The following is a 17,314-nucleotide window of genomic DNA, read 5'->3' on the forward strand; positions in this document are numbered from 1 at the left end:
CTTCTGTTTATTCTTGCCACCTCTTCTTAATATCTTCTGCTTCTGTTATGTCCATACCATTTCTGTCCTTTATTGAGCCCATCTTTGCATGAAATGTTCCCTTGATATCTCTAATTTTCTTGAGAAATCTCTAGTCTTTCCCATTCTGTTGTTTTCCTCTATGTCTTTGCACTGATCACTGAGGAAGGCTTTCTTATCCCTCATTGCTATTCTTTTGAATTCTGCATTCAGATGGGTATATTTTTCCTCTTCTCCTTTGCCTTTAACTTCTCTTCTTTTCTCAGCTATTTGTAAGGCCTCCTCAGACAACCATTTTGCCTTTTTGCGTTTCTTTTTCTTGGGAATGGTCTTGATCACTGTCTCCTGTGCAGTGTTACAAACCTCCATCCCTAGTTCTTCAGGCACTCTGTCTATCAGATCTAATTCCTTGAATCTATTTGTCACTTCCACAGTATACTTGTAAGGGATTTGATTTATGTTATACCTGAATGGTCTAGTGGTTTTCCATACTTTGTTCAATTTAAGTCTGAATTTGGCAATCAGGAGTTCATGATCTGAGCCACAGTCAGCTCCTGGTCTTGTTTTTGCTGACTGTATAGAGCTTCTCTACCTTTGGCTGCAAAGAATATAATCAGTCTGATTTCAGTGTTGACCATCTGGTGATATCCATGTGTAGAGTCTTCTCTTGTGTTGTTGGAAGAGGGTGCTTTCTATGATTCGTGCGTTCTCTTGGCAAAACTCTGTTATGCTTTGCCCTGCTTCATTTTGTACTCCCAAGGCCACATTGCCTGTTACTCCAGGTGTTTCTTGACTTCCTACTTTTGCATTCCAGTCCCCTATGATGAAAAGAACATCTTTTTTGGGTGTTAGTTCTAGAAGATCTTGTAGGTCTTCATAGAACTGTTCGACTTCAAGCTTCTTCAGCGTTACTGGTTGGGGCACTTGGATTACTGTGATATTGAATAGCTTGTCTTGGAAACAAGCAGAGATGTTCTGTCATTTTTGAGATTTCACTGAAGTACTGCATTTCAGACTCTTTTGTTGACTATGAGGGCTATTCCATTTCTTCTAAGGGATTCTTGCCCACAGTAGTGGATATAATGGTCATCTGAATTAAATTTGCCCATTCCAGTCCATATTAATTCACTGATTCAGACAGAATGAAAATCCACAGTCACAGAAAACTAATCAAACTGATCATATGAACCACAGCCTTGTCTAACCCAATGAAACTATGAGCCCTGCCATGTAGGGCTGCCAAAGATGGAGAGGTCATGGTGGAGCGTTCTGACAAAACGTGGTCCACTGGAGAAGGGAATGGCAAATCACTTCAGTATTCTTGCCTTGAGAACCCCATGAACAGTATGAAAAGGCAAAAAGATATGACACTGAAAGATGAACTGCCCCGGTTGGTAGGTGCCCAATATGCTACTATAGATCAGTGGAGAAATAACTCCAGAAAGAATGAAGAGATGGAGCCAAAGCAAAAACAACGTCCTGGTGTGTATGTGACTGGTGATGGAAGTAAAGTCTGATGCTGTAAAGAACAATATTACATAGGAACCTGGAATGTTAGGTCTATGAATCAAGGTAAATTAGAAGTGGTGAAGCAGGAGATGGCAAGAGTGAAGCCTACTCTGGGTGACCTCTTTAAAGAGATGACTTTTTTAGGTATCTAAGCTCTTTAAAGAGATGACTTTTTTAGGTGTCTGACTCTCTTAGGATGTGTGGGTGATGCACTTTTTTTTTTTTTCTTCATAAAGAGAAGAACAGTTGTGAAAGCTGTAGTGGGGATAGGCAATAGGCATGATAGTGTACATGGAAGGTGCATCCTTACATCAATTTGAGGCAACAATGCATATGGAAGCCAAGATCAGATCAGATCAGTCGCTCAGTCGTGTCCAACTCTTTGCAACCCCATGAATCGCAGCACGCCAGGCCTCCCTGTCCATCACCAACTCCCGGAGTTCACTCAGACTCACGTCCATCCAGTCAGTGATGCCATCCAGCCATCTCATCCTCTGTCGTCCCCTTCTCCTCCTGCCCCCAATCCCTCCCAGCATCAGAGTCTTCTCCAATGAGTCAACTCTTCACATGAGGTGGCCAAAGTACTGGAGTTTCAGCTTTAGCATCATTCCTTCCAAAGAAATCCCAGGGCTGATCTCCTTCAGAATGGACTGGTTGGATCTCCTTGCAGTCCAAGGGACTCTCAAGAGTCTTCTCCAACACCACAGTTCAAAAGACATCAATTCTTCTGCGCTCAGCCTTCTTCACAGTCCAACTCTCACATCCATACATGACCACAGTAAAAACCATAGCCTTGACTAGCCCGACCTTTTTTGGCAAAGTAATGTCTCTGCTTTTGAATATTCTATCTAGGTTGGTCATAACTTTCCTTCCAAGGAGTAAGTGTCTGTTAATTTCATGGCTGCAGTCACCATCTGTAGTGATTTTGGAGCCCAGAAAAATAAAGTCTGACACTGTTTCCACTGTTTCCCCATCTATTTCCCATGAAGTGGTGGGACCAGATGCCATGATCTTCGTTTTCTGAATGTTGAGCTTTAAGCCAGCTTTTTCACACTCCACTTTCACTTTCATCAAGAGGCTTTTGAGTTCCTCTTCACTTTCTGCCATAAGGGTGGTGTCATCATTCCAGCTTGTGTTTCTTCCAGTCCAGCATTTCTCATGATGTACTCTGCATAGAAGTTAAATAAACAGGGTGACAATATACAGCCTTGACGAACTCCTTTTCCTATTTGGAACCAGTCTGGTGTTCCATGTCCAGTTCTAACTGTTGCTTCCTGACCTGCATACAGATTTCTCAAGAGGCAGATCAGGTATTCCCATCTCTTTCAGAATTTTCTACAGTTTATTATGATCCACACAGTCAAAGGCTTTGGCATAGTCAATAAAGCAGAAATAGATGTTTTTCTGGAACTCTCTTGCTTTTTCGATGATCCAGCAGATGTTGGCAATTTAATCTGTGGTTCCTCTGCCTTTTCTAAAACCAGCTTGAACATCAGGAAGTTCACGGTTCACATATTGCTGAAGCCTGGCTTGGAGAATTTTGAGCATTACTTTACTAGTGTGTGAGATGAGTGCAATTGTGCAGTAGTTTGAGCATTCTTTGGCATTGCCTTTCTTTGGGATTGGAATGAAAACTGACCTTTTCTGGTCCTGTGGCCACTGCTGAGTTTTCCAAATTTGCTGGCATATTGAGTGCAGCACTTTCACAGCATCATCTTTCAGGATTTGGAATAGCTCAACTGGAATTCCATCACCTCCACTAGCTTTGTTCGTAGTGATGGAAGCCAAAGATCCCTTTAAACTGATGTCCTTAAACTGTCCATTCCTGCATAGCTGTTGAGAGCCTTGTTTAAAGACCATTATCTGAAATTCAGTTCGGATCCTCGGCTTCCCAACTAAAATTTGGAATGGCTTCTTATTGCCTGTGGTAGTAGCTCCTAATCTAATTATCATCAGAAGCATGGGTCCTACCCGCCAAAGATTATGATACAGAATTGCTAGAGTATAACTCCAGAACATTCATGTTTACAGTGTTCCTTAAGTAGTTCTAATGGCTTCAATGATGCTAAAGCCTTCTAATGGGAACATGAGTTCTGGGCTTACAGCATTTGCCTCCATCCCTCCTGCATAATTACTCTCAGTGACTCCAGCATCCAACACCCAGGCCTCGATTCTGTTTATTTGTTTGGCTGAGTCAGGTCTTAGTTGTGGCACACAGGGATCTTCGATCTTTGTTGCGGGACATGGGATCTTTATTTTTATTTTGTAAATTTATTTATTTTTAATTGAAGGATAATTGCTTTACAGAATTTTGTTGTTTTCTGTCAAACCTCAACATGAATTAGCCATAGGTATACGTATGTCCCCTCCCTCTTGAACCTCCCTCCCATCTCCTTCGCATCCCACCCCTCTAGGTTGATATAGAGCTCCTGTTTGAGTTCTCTGAGACATACAGCAAATTCCCATTGGCTGTCTATTTTACATATGGTAATATAAGTTTCCATGTTACTCTCTCCATACATCTCACCCTTTCCTCCCCCTTCCTGTGTCCTTAAGTCTGCTCTTTATGTCTGTTTCTCCATTGCTGCCCTACAAATGAATTCTTTGGTACCATCTTTCTAGATTCCATATACATGCTTTAGTATACGATACTTTTCTTTCTTTCTGACTTACTTCCCTCTGTATAATAGGCTCTAGGTTCATTCACCTCATTAGAACTGGCTCAAATGTGTCCCTTTGTATGGCTGAGTAATATTTCATTGTGTGTATGTACCACAACTTCTTTATCCATTCATCTGTTGATAGACATCTAGGTTGCTTCCATGTTCTAGCTATTGTGAACAGTGCTGCAATGAACATTGGGGTACATATGTCTTTTTCAATTTTCGTTTCCTCAGGGTATATGCCTAGGAGTGGGATTGCTGGGTCATATCATGGTTTTATTCCTAGTTTTTTAAGGAATCTTCATACCATCTTCCATAGTGGCTGTGTCAATTTACATTCCCACCAACAGTGCAAGAAGGTTCCCTTTTCTCCACACCCTCTCCAGGATTTATTGTTTGTAGACTTTTTTAAAAAAAGATAATATATTTTTATTTGCTCAGAATGCTTGTTTTTAAAGATCACTGAAATTAAAAATGTTTACTTTCCAATGAAGTTGTTCACATCCAGAACTTTATTAAGTTTACAACAATTAAGAATTTACAACAAATAGGGACCTATATAGTCTTAGCTGATATCTGAATAGTAAGGTATACACTCTATGGTGGCGCATATTCTTTTTATCAGAGCATAGTCTCCTGAACAGACACAGAAATGCAGAAGTAACAGTGTTATTTTCACTTTTATTATGCTTGAGTATAATAAGATTTTAGTTCCTAGAATTCAAAACTCAAAATTGTGCACCCAGATTTAGTTTTTTTTCCTTCTTATTCAAGTCTGGAGAGCTCCTCTATAAAATTTTACATTTTATAACTTTTCCTTTGAAATATGAGAAAAATGTGGAATCTCCTAAGTTACATGCAACTTATATTTAAAAATTATTTTTAAAAAAATCACAAATTAACCACCATATATATCCATAATAAGCATCCTTACTATTCACATAGTTCTTTAAACAATATTCAAGTATATTTGTGCTTGTATGTTTACATTACGTTAGAGCCTATTTTTAACTTTCCATAATACTGTATCTATAAAAATTACTCAAATATTTAATAAATAAAGCAAACCAGTCATTATGAAAATATAAATTGTGTTTACAGCCTTTTCATCTTTCATGTTTTTATGCATTTCCTGTCAACCATATACTTTCCTTTTCCTGAGGGAAGTTGCAGAGAAGGCAATGGCACCCCACTCCAGTACTCTTGCCTGGAAAATCCCATGGATGGAGGAGCCTGGTTGGCTTCAGTCCATGGGGTCACTAAGAGTCGGACACCACTGAGCGACTTCACTTTCACTTTTCACTTTCCTGCATTGGAGAAGGAAATGGCAACCCACTCCAGGGTTCTTGCCTGGAGAATCCCAGGGACAGGGGAGCCTGGTGGGCTGCCGTCTATGGGGTCGCACAGAGTCGGACACAACTGAAGCCACTTAGCAGCAGCAGCAGCAGCAGGGAAGTTGATAAATTATTGTCTTTGTAATCTCAACACTGCTGCTTTCTCAACTGGCCATTCAGATTTTCTGAACACATGGTATTCTCTTTGTGTATCAGTTGTATCAGTGGAATCTGATAATGTTGCTATTCATCATTTCCAGTTATTTCAACTGCAGGACCACCTTGTTAGCTGCTTCCCAGGAATTTATTAGATTTTCAGCTCTTCTTTACTCATTTCAACAGAATATGGCTTGACTTCACCATTTTCTTTTACATCTAGATGAATGTTTAAAAGTGGCATTTGTAATATAGCAATCTTGTCACTAGGAAGTGCAAGCTTTAACTGCCAATCAAAATTCTGTAGCTGTGCAGAGGAAATATCAACTGTTTCTTCCAACAGAGTCTGCTTGATTTCATCTTTCCTACTTTTTAAGCATTTCATGATAGCTTCTTGATGAGATGAATTCAGCTGATTCAACTGCTGAGATATCTCTTCGTCAGATAAATTTTTACCAACTACAGCTCTGAAAAAGGTGGTAATGTCTTCTAGAACATGCATCCATTCTGCTGAATCCCAAACCCTGTGATAATCCTGGTAGAGAGGATAAGTTCGGCCACAAGTGCCATCAATTATTTTGTGAAGAAGCTGCAGGCCCTGCTCTGTGGGAAGCTTCTGCAGCCGCCACAAGGGTGTCCCTTCTTCTGGGTCCATCCCTGTGAGAAGCTAGGGGCTCTGTTTGTAGACTTTTTGATGTTGTCCATTCTGATGGGTGTTTTGATTCACATTTCTCTACTAACGAGCGATGCTGAGCATCTTTTCATGTGTTTATTAGCCATCTGTGTTTTCTTTGGAAAAATGTCTGTCAACCCACTTTTTGATTGGGTTGTTTGTTTTTCTGTATTGAGTTGTATGAGCTGCTTGTATATTTTGCAAATTAATCCTTTGCCAGTTGTTTCATTTGCTATTATTTTCTCCCATTCTGAGGGTTGTCTTTTCACCTTGCTTATAGTTTCCTTTGCTGTGCAAAAGCTTTTAAGTTTAATCAGGTCTCATTTGTTTACTTTTGGTTTTATTTCCATTATTCTGGGAGGTGGGTCATAGAGGATATTGCTTTGATTTATGTCATCGAGTGTTCTGCCTATGTTTTCCTCTAAGAGTTTTATAGATTCTGGTCTCACATAGGTCTTTAATCCATTTTGAGTTTATCTTTGTGTATGGTGTTAGGAAGTGTTCTAATTTCATTCTTTTATATGTAGCTGCCAAGTTTTCCCAGCACCACTTATTGAAGAGGCTGCTTTTGCCCCATTGTATATTCTTACTTCCTTTGTAAAAAATAAGGTACCCATAGGTGCATGGGTTTATTTCTGGGCTTTCTATCTTGTTCCATTCATCTGTATTTATGTTTTTGTGCCAGTACCATACTGTCTTGATGATGGTAACTTTGTAGTATAATCTGAAGTCAGGATTGTTGATTCTTCCAGCTCCATTCTTCTTTCTCAAGAGTGCTTTGGCTATTCAGGGTCTTTTGTGTTTCCATATTAATTGTGAAATGTTTTGTTCTATCTCTGTGAAAAATGCAGTTGGTAATTTGATAGGGATCACATTGAATCGGTATATTGCATTTGGTAGTATAGTTATTTTCACAGTATTGAGTCTTCCTACCCAGAAACATGGAATATCTCTCCATCTGTTTATGTCATCTTTGATTTCTTTCATCAGTGTCCTAAAATTTTCTGTATACAGTTCTTTTGTCTCCTTAGGTAGGTTTATTCCTAGATATTTTATTCTTTTTGTTGCAGTGGTGAATGGGGTTGATTCCTTAATTTCTCTTTCTGATTTTTCATTGTTAGTATATAGGAATGCAAGTGATTTCTGTGTACTGATTTTGTATCCTGTGACTTTGCTAAATTCACTTGTTAGCTCTAGTAATTTTTTGATAGTATCTTTAGGTTTTCTATGTATAGTATCATGTTATCTGCAAACAGTGAGAGCTTTACTTCTTTTCTGATCTGGATTCCTTTTATTTCTTTTTCTTCTCTGATTGCTGTAGCTAGGACTTCCAAAACTATGTTGAATAATAGTGGTAAGAGTGGACACCCTTGTCTTATTCCTGAACTTAGGGGAAATGCTTTCAGTTTTTCACCATTGGGAATAATGTTTGCTGTGGGCTTATCATATATGACCTTTACTATGTTGAGTTAGGTTCCTTCTGTGCCCATTTTTGGAAGAGTTTTAATCATAAGTGGGTGCTGAATTTTGTCCAAGGCTTTTTCTGCATCTTTTGAGAGTATCCTATGGTTTTTATCTTTCAAATCTTTAATATGGTATATCACATTGATTGACTTGTGTATACTGAAGAATCCTTGCATCCCTGGAATAAACCCAACTTGATCATGGTGTATGAACTTTTTAATGTGTTGTTGAATTCTGTTTGCTAGAATTTTATTGAGGATTTTTGCATCTATGTTCATCAGTGATACTGGACTGTAGTTTTCTTTTTTTGTGTTGTCTTTGGTTTTGGTATCAGGCCTCATAGAATGAGTTTGGAAGTGTTCCTTCCTCTGCAATTTTTTGAAAGAGTTTTAGAAGGATAGGCATTAGCTCTTCTTTAAATGTTTGATAGAATTCACCTGTGAAGCCATCTAGTCCTGGGCTTTTGTTTTTTGGGAGATTTTTGATCACAGATTTCAGTGCTTGTAATTGGATTGTTCATAATTTCTATTTCTTCCTGGTTCAGTCTTGGAAGATTGAACTTTTCTATTTAATCTGTCCATTTCTTCCAGGTTATCCATTTTATTGCCATATAGTTGTTCATAATAGTCTCTTATTATCCTTTGAATCTTTGCATTGTCTATTGTACCCTCTCCTATTTCATTTCTAATTTTGTTGATTTGAGTCTTCTTTTTTTCTTGGTAAGTCTGGCTAAAGATCTGTCAATTTTGTTTATCTTCTCAAAGCACCATCTTTTAGTTTTATTAAGCTTTACTATTGTTACTTTCATTTATTTTTAATTTATTTCTGCTCTGATCTTTATGATTTCTTTCCTTCTGCTAATTTTGGGGATTTTTTGTTGTTGTTGTTGTTTTTCTTTTTTTCTAGTTGTTTTAGATGTAACATTAGGTTGTCTGTTCGATGGTTTTCTTGTTTCTTGAGGTAGGATTGTATTGCTATAAACTTTGCTCTTAGAACTGCTTTTGCTGCATCCCATAGGTTTTGAGTTGTCATGTTTTTGTTGTCATTTGTTTCTAGGAATATTTTGATTTCCCTTTTGATTTCTTTAGTAACCTGTTCGTTATTTAGAAACGTATTGTTTAATCTCCATGTGTTTGTGTTTTTTACAGTTTTTTTTTTTTTTTTTTTAAATTGATGTCTAGTCTCATAGCATTGTGGTCAGAAAAGATGCTTGGTATGATTTCAGTTTTCTTGAATTTACTGAGGTTTGATTTGTGACCCAAGATGTGGAGACGTGGGACCTTTAGTTAGGGCATGCAGGATTTTTTTACTTGTGGCATGTGGGATATAGCTTCCCAACCATTTGAACTTGGGTGACCCACTACATTGAGAGCCCAGAGTCTTAGCAACTGGAACATTAGGGAAGTCCCTCAATTCTGTGACTTTCTTGTCGTCAATGACATTTCTTCTATTCCTTACTACTCTTGTGGATTCACTTGAGATCTTACCACCAGAATCTTCACCACCTGCAAAATCTCCCCCTTCCAGTTCTCCAGCTCACTGTTCTGCTTACTCCATGCTGTTGTGGGCAGGATAGAGGTCCCCCAGAAATGTTCACATTCTAATCCCGGAACCTGTGAATATTCTACTTTACAGGGCAAAATGGACTTTGCAGGTGTAGAAAAGGTATGATGTTTAAGATAGGTAGGTTATCCTGGATTGTCTAGGTGGGCCCAGCCTAATCACGTGAGGCCCTAAAAGCAGAAAACTTTCTGTGGAGTCAGAGAGTTATAACCAAAAGTGTAAAGCAGAAGAGATGTGGCCAAAGGGGCAGTCAGAAATATTTGAGATTTAAGGAGGACTCCATGTGCTGTTGCTGGTTGGAGGATGGAAGAGACAACATAACAAAAGGAATGCAGGAGTTTTAAGAAGTTATAGAGGCTCCTGCCTGACAGCTAGTAAGGAATGGGGACCTGAGTCCTTCAACCATATGAAACTGAGTTGTTTGTTGTTGTTGTTTTGTTTTTTTTTGGCTGCAGTCTGTGGCATGCAGAACTTTCCTGACCCGGGATTGAGTCTGTGGCCCCTGCAGTGGAAGCGTGGAATCTTAACTGGACCACCAGAAGTCCCTGAGGTGTTTGTTTGTTTTTTAACATTGAAGTGTAAATGACTTACAATATTATATCGGCTTCAGGTGTAGAGCATAGTGATGTGATATTTTTATACAAGATGATCACTATGATAAATCCAATTACCGTGTCACTATACATAGTTATTAAAATATTGATGATATTCACACTGAATATTACATCCCTATGACCTGTTTATCTTATAACTGAAAGTCTGTGCCTCTTTATCTTCCTCACCTATTTCATGCTACCCCTACCCCACCTGGCCACTGGCAACCACCAGTGTGTTCTCCTGTCGATGAGTCTGTTTCTGTTTTATGTTTACTCCTTTGTTTTGTTGTTTAGATTCTACATATAAGTGAACTCATATGGTATTTGTCTTTCTCTGTCTGAGATTTTACTTGGCATAATACCCTCTAGAACCATCCATGCTGTCACAGAGGGAAAGTTTCATTCTTTTTTATAGTTGAGTGTATATATATATATATATATATATATGTATGTATTAATATATGTGATATATATAATATATATAACACATCTTATTTATCCACTTATCATTCAGTGAACACTTAAGTTGCTTACATTATGTTGATTATTGTTAATAAGGCTGCAGTGAACCTAAGGGCACACATATTGTTTCAAATTAGTGTTTTTGTTTTCTTTGAAAAAAATACCCAGAGATGGAATTGCTGTCTTGTATGGTAGTTCTGGGCTTTCCAGGTGGTGCTCGTGGGAAAGAACCGCCTGCCAGTGCAGGAGATGTAAGAGACGTGAGATTGATCCCTGGGTCAGGAAGAATCTGTGGGAGAGGGCATGGTAACCCACTCCAGTATTCTTGCCTGGAGAATCCCATGGACAGAAGAGCAAAGAGTTGGACATGATTGAAGTGACTTAGCACACATGCATAGTAGTTCTATTTTTAATTTTTTAAGGAAACGTCATATTGTTTTCCATAGGACTGCACCAGTTTATATTCCTACCAGCAGTCTGCCTTTTCTCAGCATCCTCACCAACGCTTGTTATCTTTTGGACAGTAGCCATTCTGAAAGGTGTGAAGTGATACTTCATAGCTTTTATTTGCATTTCCCTGATGATTAGAGCATCTTCACATGTGTCTGTCACCCATCTGTACGTCTTCTTTGGAGAAATGTTCAGGTCCTCTGCTTGTTTTTTTTTTTCTTCTTCTGGCTGTGCTGATTTTTTGTTGCTGTGAGGGCTTTTCTCTAGTTGCAGAGATGGGGGCCACTTTCTAGTTGTGGCGCCTGGGCTTCTCAGTGCAGTGGCTTTTCTTGTGGAGCACGGGCTGTAGGGCACGTGGACTCAGTGGTTGCGACTTGCTGGCTCCAGAGCACAGGCTCAATAGTTGTGTTGCATGGGCTTAGTTGCGCCAAGGCATGTGGGATCTTCCCAGAACAGGGCTCAAACCTGTATCTCCTGCACTGGCAAGTGGATTCTTCACTACTGAGCCACCAGGGAAGCCCCTGTCCATTTTTTAATTTGGTTGTTTGGTTTTATTTATATGGAATTGCAGGAGTTCTTTACTTTGGATATGAATCCACTATAGGATATATCATTTGCACGTATATTTTCCCATTCAAGAGACTGTCTTTTCATTTTTTATTTCTGGCTGTGCCATGTGGCTTACAGAATCTTAGTTTCCTGACCAGGAATTGAACCCAGGGCCATGGCAGTGAAAGCGCAGAATCCTAACCTTTGGACTACCAGGGAATTCCCTCTGTCTTTTAATTTTGTTGATTATTTCCTTCTCAGTGTACAAGCTTTTTAGTTTGAAGTAATCTCATTTATCTTTACTTTTGTTTCTCTTATTGGAGGCGAGATATCTGAAAAATTATTGCTACTATTTATGTCAAAGAATATATTGGTTGTATTTTCTTCTCTGAGTTTTATAAAAGTTTCAGTTGTTATATTTAAATGTTTGATTCATTTTGAATTTATTTTTGTGCATGGTATAAGAGAGTAATCCAGTTTGATACTTTTGCATGTAGCTGTCCAGTTTTCCCAGCAACATTTATTGAAGAAACTGTCTCTCCCCTGTTGTATATTCTTGCCTCCTTTGTTGTATATTGTGCTGTGCTAAGTTGCTTCAATTGTGTCCAACTCCTTGTGACCCCACAGACTGTAGCCTGCCAGTCTCCTCTGTCCTTGGAATTTTCCAGGCAAAAATGCTGGAATGGGTTGCCGTTTCCTTCTACAGAGGATCTTTCCAACCTCTGGACCAAACCCGCATCTCTTAGGTTTCCTACATTGGTATTCAAATTCTTTACCACTGGCGCCACCTGGGATTGTTGTAGATTAACTGCCCGTGTAAGTGTGAGTTTATATTTGGGCTCTCTATTTTGTTCCGTTGATCTATATGTCTGTTTTTCTGTCAGAATCACACTGTTTTGATGACTGTAGTTTTGTAGTATAGTTTGAAAGCGGGGAGCATGATACCACCAGCTTTGTTCCTCTTTCTCAAGATTGTTTTGGCTCTTTGGGGCCTTTTGTGTTTCCATACAGATTTTGTAATTATTTGTTCTAGTTCTGTGAAAAATGCCATTGGTATTTTGATAGGAATTACATTAAATCTATATATTGCCTTAGAGAGTATGGTCTAAGTATAGTTATTTTAATAATAATAATTTTTCCAATCCATGGACATAGTATATTTTTCCATTTGTTTATGTCCTCCTTGATTTTTTTCATCAGTGTCTTACAGTCTTCCAAGTATAGGTCTTTTACTTCCTTGATTAGATTTATTCTTAGGTATTTTATTCTTTCTGATGCAATTGTAAATGGGATTGTTTTATTAATTTGTCTTTCTTAGATTTTGTTATTATACAGAAATGTAACTTATTTCTGTATGTTAATTTTGTATCCTGCTATCTTACTGAATTAATTTATTAGTTCTAAAGTTTTTTGGTGGCATCTAGAATTTTCTATATATAGTATTATATCATCTGCAAACAGTGACAGTTTCCTTAATAATTTTCTTTGTGGATAATCTATTGATGTAAGTGGGATGTTAAAGTCTCCTATTATTACTGTGTTACTGTCAAAATTTCCCTTTATTCTTATTGATATTTGCTGTATATATTTGGTACACCTATGTTGGGCACATATGTATTTACAATGGTTGTGTCTTCTTTTTGGATCTATCCCTTTATCATAAGATAATGTGCTTCTTTGTCTCTTGTTACAGTCTTTGTTTTAAAATTTATTTTAAGTATTGCTATTGTAGATTTTTTGTTTTGTTTCTATTTGCATGGAATATCTTTACCCAATCATCTCACTTTCTTTCTGTGTGTGTTTTTAGATCTGAAGTGAGTCTTTTGTAGGCAATATGTATATGGTCTTGTGTTTTATCTATCTAGTCACACTATGTCTTTTGACTGGAGTATATAGTTCATTTACACTTAAAGTAATTATAGGTATGATGTGGTTGTTGTTCAGTCACTATCTTATGTCCAACTCTGTGGCCCCATGGACTGTAGCATGCCAGGCTCCTCTGTCCTCTACTATCTTCTAGAGTTTGCTCAAATTCATGTCCATTGAGTTGGTGATGCTATCTAACCATCTCATCCTCTGCTGTCCCCTTTTTGCCTTCAATCTTTCCCAGCATCAGGGTCTTTTCCAATGAATTGGCTCTTCTCATCAGGTGGTCAAAGTATGGGAACCTCAGCTTTAGCAACTGTCCTTCCAATGAATATTCAGGGTTGATTTCCTAGGATTCACTGGTTCGATCTCCTTTCAGTCCAAGGGACTCTCAAGAATCTTCTCTAGCAGTGCAAATAGAAAGCATCATTTCTTTGGCACTCAGCCTTCTTTATGGTCCAACTCTCACATCTGTACATGACTACTAGAAAAACCATAGCTTTGATTAGATAGATCTTTGTTGGCAAAGTGATGTCTCTGCTTTTTAATACACTGCCTAGGTTTATCATAGCTTTCCTTCTGAGGAGCAAGCATCTTTAAATTTCATGGATGCAGTCACTGTCCAGTGATTTTGGAGCCCAAGAAAATAAAATCTGTCACTGCTTCTACATTTTCCCCTTCTGTTTGCCATGAAGTTATGGGACTGGATGCCATGATCTTAGTTTTTGAATGTTGAGTTTTAAGCCAACTTTTGCACTCTATTCTTTCACCTTCATCAAGAGGTTCTTTAGTTCTTCTTCACTTTCTGCCATTAGGGTGGTGTTGTCTGCATATAACCTCACCTGAGGTTATTGATATTTCTCCCAGCAATCTTGATTTTAGCTTGTGATTCATCCAGCCCAGCATTTCACATGATGTGCTCTGCATATAAATTAAATAAGGAGGGTGACAGTATTCAGTCTTGCTGTACTCCTTTCCCAATTTTGAACCAGTCCTTTGTTCCATGTGCAATTTTAACTGTTGCTTCTTGACCTGCATACAGATTTCTCAGGAGACAGGTAAGGTGGTCTGGTATTCCCACCTGTTTAAGAATTTTTCAAAGTCTGTTGTGATCCATATAGTTAAGGGTTATGTACTTACTGACATTTTGTTAATTGTTTTCTGATTGTTTTCATAGTCCTTTTTTGTTCCTTCTTTCGCTCTCCTCCCTTCTGATTTGATGACCATCTTTAGCGTTATGTTTGGATTCCATTCTCTTTTGTGTATGTGTATCTGTTATAAGTTTTTGTTTTACGGTTACCATGAGGTTCATACTAATATATAACCACCTTTAAATATACATGATTATTTTAAGTTGGTAATCTAAGTTTGAGCACATTCTAACAACCCTGCATTTTATACCCCCCTGTTTTGACATCATATTTTATGTATTTTTGTTTTGCATATCCTTTCCTCTAATTGCTTATTGTGGATATAGGTGATTTTACTACTTTTATCTTTTAACCTTCCTAGTAGCTTTGTAAGTTTTGATCTACTACCTTTACTGTATAATTACCTTTTCCAATGAGATTTTTCCTTTTGTAATTTTCATAATTCTCTATGTGATCTTTTCTGCTTAGAGAAGTCCTTTTTATATTTCTTGTGAAGCCAGTTAAGTGCTGCTAAACTCTTGTAGCTTTTGCTTGTCTGTAAAATTCTTATATCTCTCCTGCAAATCTGAATGATAGCCTTGCTGGCTAGAGTATTCTTGTTGTAGTTTTTATCTTTCATCACTTTGAATATGTCAGGCAGCTCCCTTCTGGCCTGCAAAGTTTCTGTTGAAAAGTCAGCTGATAGTTTTATAATAGTTCTTATGTAACTAGCTGCTTTTTCTCTTGCTGCTTTAAAAATTCTTTCTTTATCTTTAATTTTTGCCATTTTAGTTATAATGTGACTTGGTGACCCTTTTTGGGTTCATCTTGTTTGGGACTTCCTGGACCTGTTTTCTTCCCTAGGTTAAGAAAATTTCCAGGTATTATTTCTTCAAATAAATTCTCTGCCCCCTTTCTCTCTCCTTCTGGGAATCCTGAAACCAAATGTTCATACACTTGATGTTGTCTCAGAGGTCTCTTAAACTAGCCTCGTTAAAAAAAAAATTTTTTTTTATTTTTGGCGTGGGTAATTTCTACTCCTCTTCTAGTTTGTTGATCTATCTCACTGTGTCATCTAATCTACTATTGATTTTTTCTAGTGTATTTTTTATTCAGTTTTGTTTGTTCCTTTATATTTTCTGAGTCTTTGTTATACTTCTCATCATGTTCACTGAGCATCTTTATGATCATTATCTTGAATTCTTTATCTACCCAGATTGCTTATCTCCATTTCACGTAGTTCTTCTAGAATTTTATTTTATTCCTTAGTTTGAAACTTATTCCTCTGTTTCTCATTTTGCCTGATTCTCTGTGTTTATTTCTATGTATTGGGTAGGTTGGTAACATTTTCCATTCTTGGTGAACTGTCCTTATGTAGACGTCCTAGGGTGCCCAGCAGCACACTCCCCTCTGGTCACCAGAACTGAATGCTCTAGGGGTACCCCCTGTGTGGGCTGTATAATCTCAGTGTTAGGAGGGATGAATCCTGTGTGACTGGCTGAATGGCCTGGGGTGGCCTGGGGCTGATGCCAGCCTTCTGACAGTGGGGGTAGGACCTGGTGGGGCAGGCTGTGTGGTCTCGGGGGCGGGGGGGCAGCCCCTAGGACTGGTGCTGGCCAGCTGGTGGGTAGGTAATTTCACAGGGCTAATAAACTAGAGAGAGTACACCAAAAAAATCACTTGCCAGACTAGTGTCTGCATGATAGAACAATCTCCCAGAATTGGTGGTGGTCAGAATCTGTGTCCCCAGGGGGAGTTCCAGTTGCCTCCTGCCTCTCCAGGAGGCTCTCCGAGGTTAGCAAGTGGATCTGACTCAAGATCCTTTAAAATTATTGCCTCAGCCTGGGAGCTTGAAGCTTGTGAGAATTTGCACGTGCCCTTTGAGAACAGAGTTTCTGGTGCCCACAGTTCTCTGGTTCTTTGTACACAAGCCTTGCATCTTTCTGGTGCAGGACCTCTGGAGCCTGATATGTGGCTTGGACCTTTCACTCCCTGGGGAGAACCTCTGCAATTGTGATGATCCTTTCCTTTGTGGGTCACTTCCCTGGGGGTGTGGGTCTTGACTATACTGTGCCTCCACCCCTCCTACCTATCTCATCATAGGTCCTTCTTTATATCTTGGAAAGAAAGTGAAAGTGTTAGCTGCTCAGTCATGTCCAACTCTTTCCATGGACTCCATGGACTACAGTCTGCCAGGCTCCTCTGTCCATGGGATTCTCCAGGCAAGAATACTGGGGTGGGTTGCCATTTCCTTCTCCAAGGGATCTTCCTGACCCAGGGATTGAACCCAGGTCTCCTGCATTGCAGGCAGATTCTTTACCATCTGAGCCACCAGGGAAGCCCACAACTTTGTATCTTTAGTGGTGAAGAATCTTTTCTTCTGATTGTCAGCATGTTCTCATAGATAGTTGCTCTGTAAATAGTTGTGTGCCTGCAGGAGGAGGTGACTTCAAAAGTTTTCCTATTTTGCCTTGCATACCTCCTACCTCAAGGAACTAAATTTAGTCAGCAACCTATATAATCTCGGCAGATTTTTTCCTTAGAATCTCCTGTGAGGAATGCAGTCCAACCAACATTGACTTCAGCCTTTTTGATACTTTGAGCAGAGGACCCAGCTGAGCCGTGTTGTCCTGGTACTTCTGACCCACAGAACTATGAGATAATCAGTGGGTGCTATTTCAAGCCACTTTATTGTTGTTTAGTTGCTAAGTAGTGTCTGACTTTTTGTGACCCCCTGGATTATAGCCTGCCAGGCTCCTCTGCATAGGAGCCTGGATTTCCCAGGCAAGAATACTGGAGTGGGTTGCCATTTCCTTCTCCAGGATCTTCCTGACCCAGAGATCCAACATGTGCCTCATTATTGGCAGGCGGGTTCTTTACC

At 38.9% G+C, this 17,314-nt stretch overlaps 1 protein-coding gene and 1 pseudogene across 1 annotated transcript in view; one reads left to right on the forward strand and one right to left on the reverse strand.

Annotated features, from left to right (window-relative positions):
- The window catches only part of SWAP70 (SWAP switching B-cell complex 70kDa subunit), a 144,435-nt gene that overhangs the window by 14,044 nt on the left and 113,077 nt on the right, over positions 1-17,314 (forward strand). The gene's annotated exons all lie outside the window — the stretch shown is intronic.
- Positions 5,602-6,368, reverse strand: LOC104980563 (annotated as a pseudogene).

The sequence above is a fragment of the Bison bison genome, unplaced genomic scaffold (genome assembly GCF_000754665.1).
Source record: "Bison bison bison isolate TAMUID 2011002044 unplaced genomic scaffold, Bison_UMD1.0 scf7180017864503, whole genome shotgun sequence".
In the NCBI taxonomy this organism is placed as follows: domain Eukaryota; kingdom Metazoa; phylum Chordata; class Mammalia; order Artiodactyla; family Bovidae; genus Bison; species Bison bison.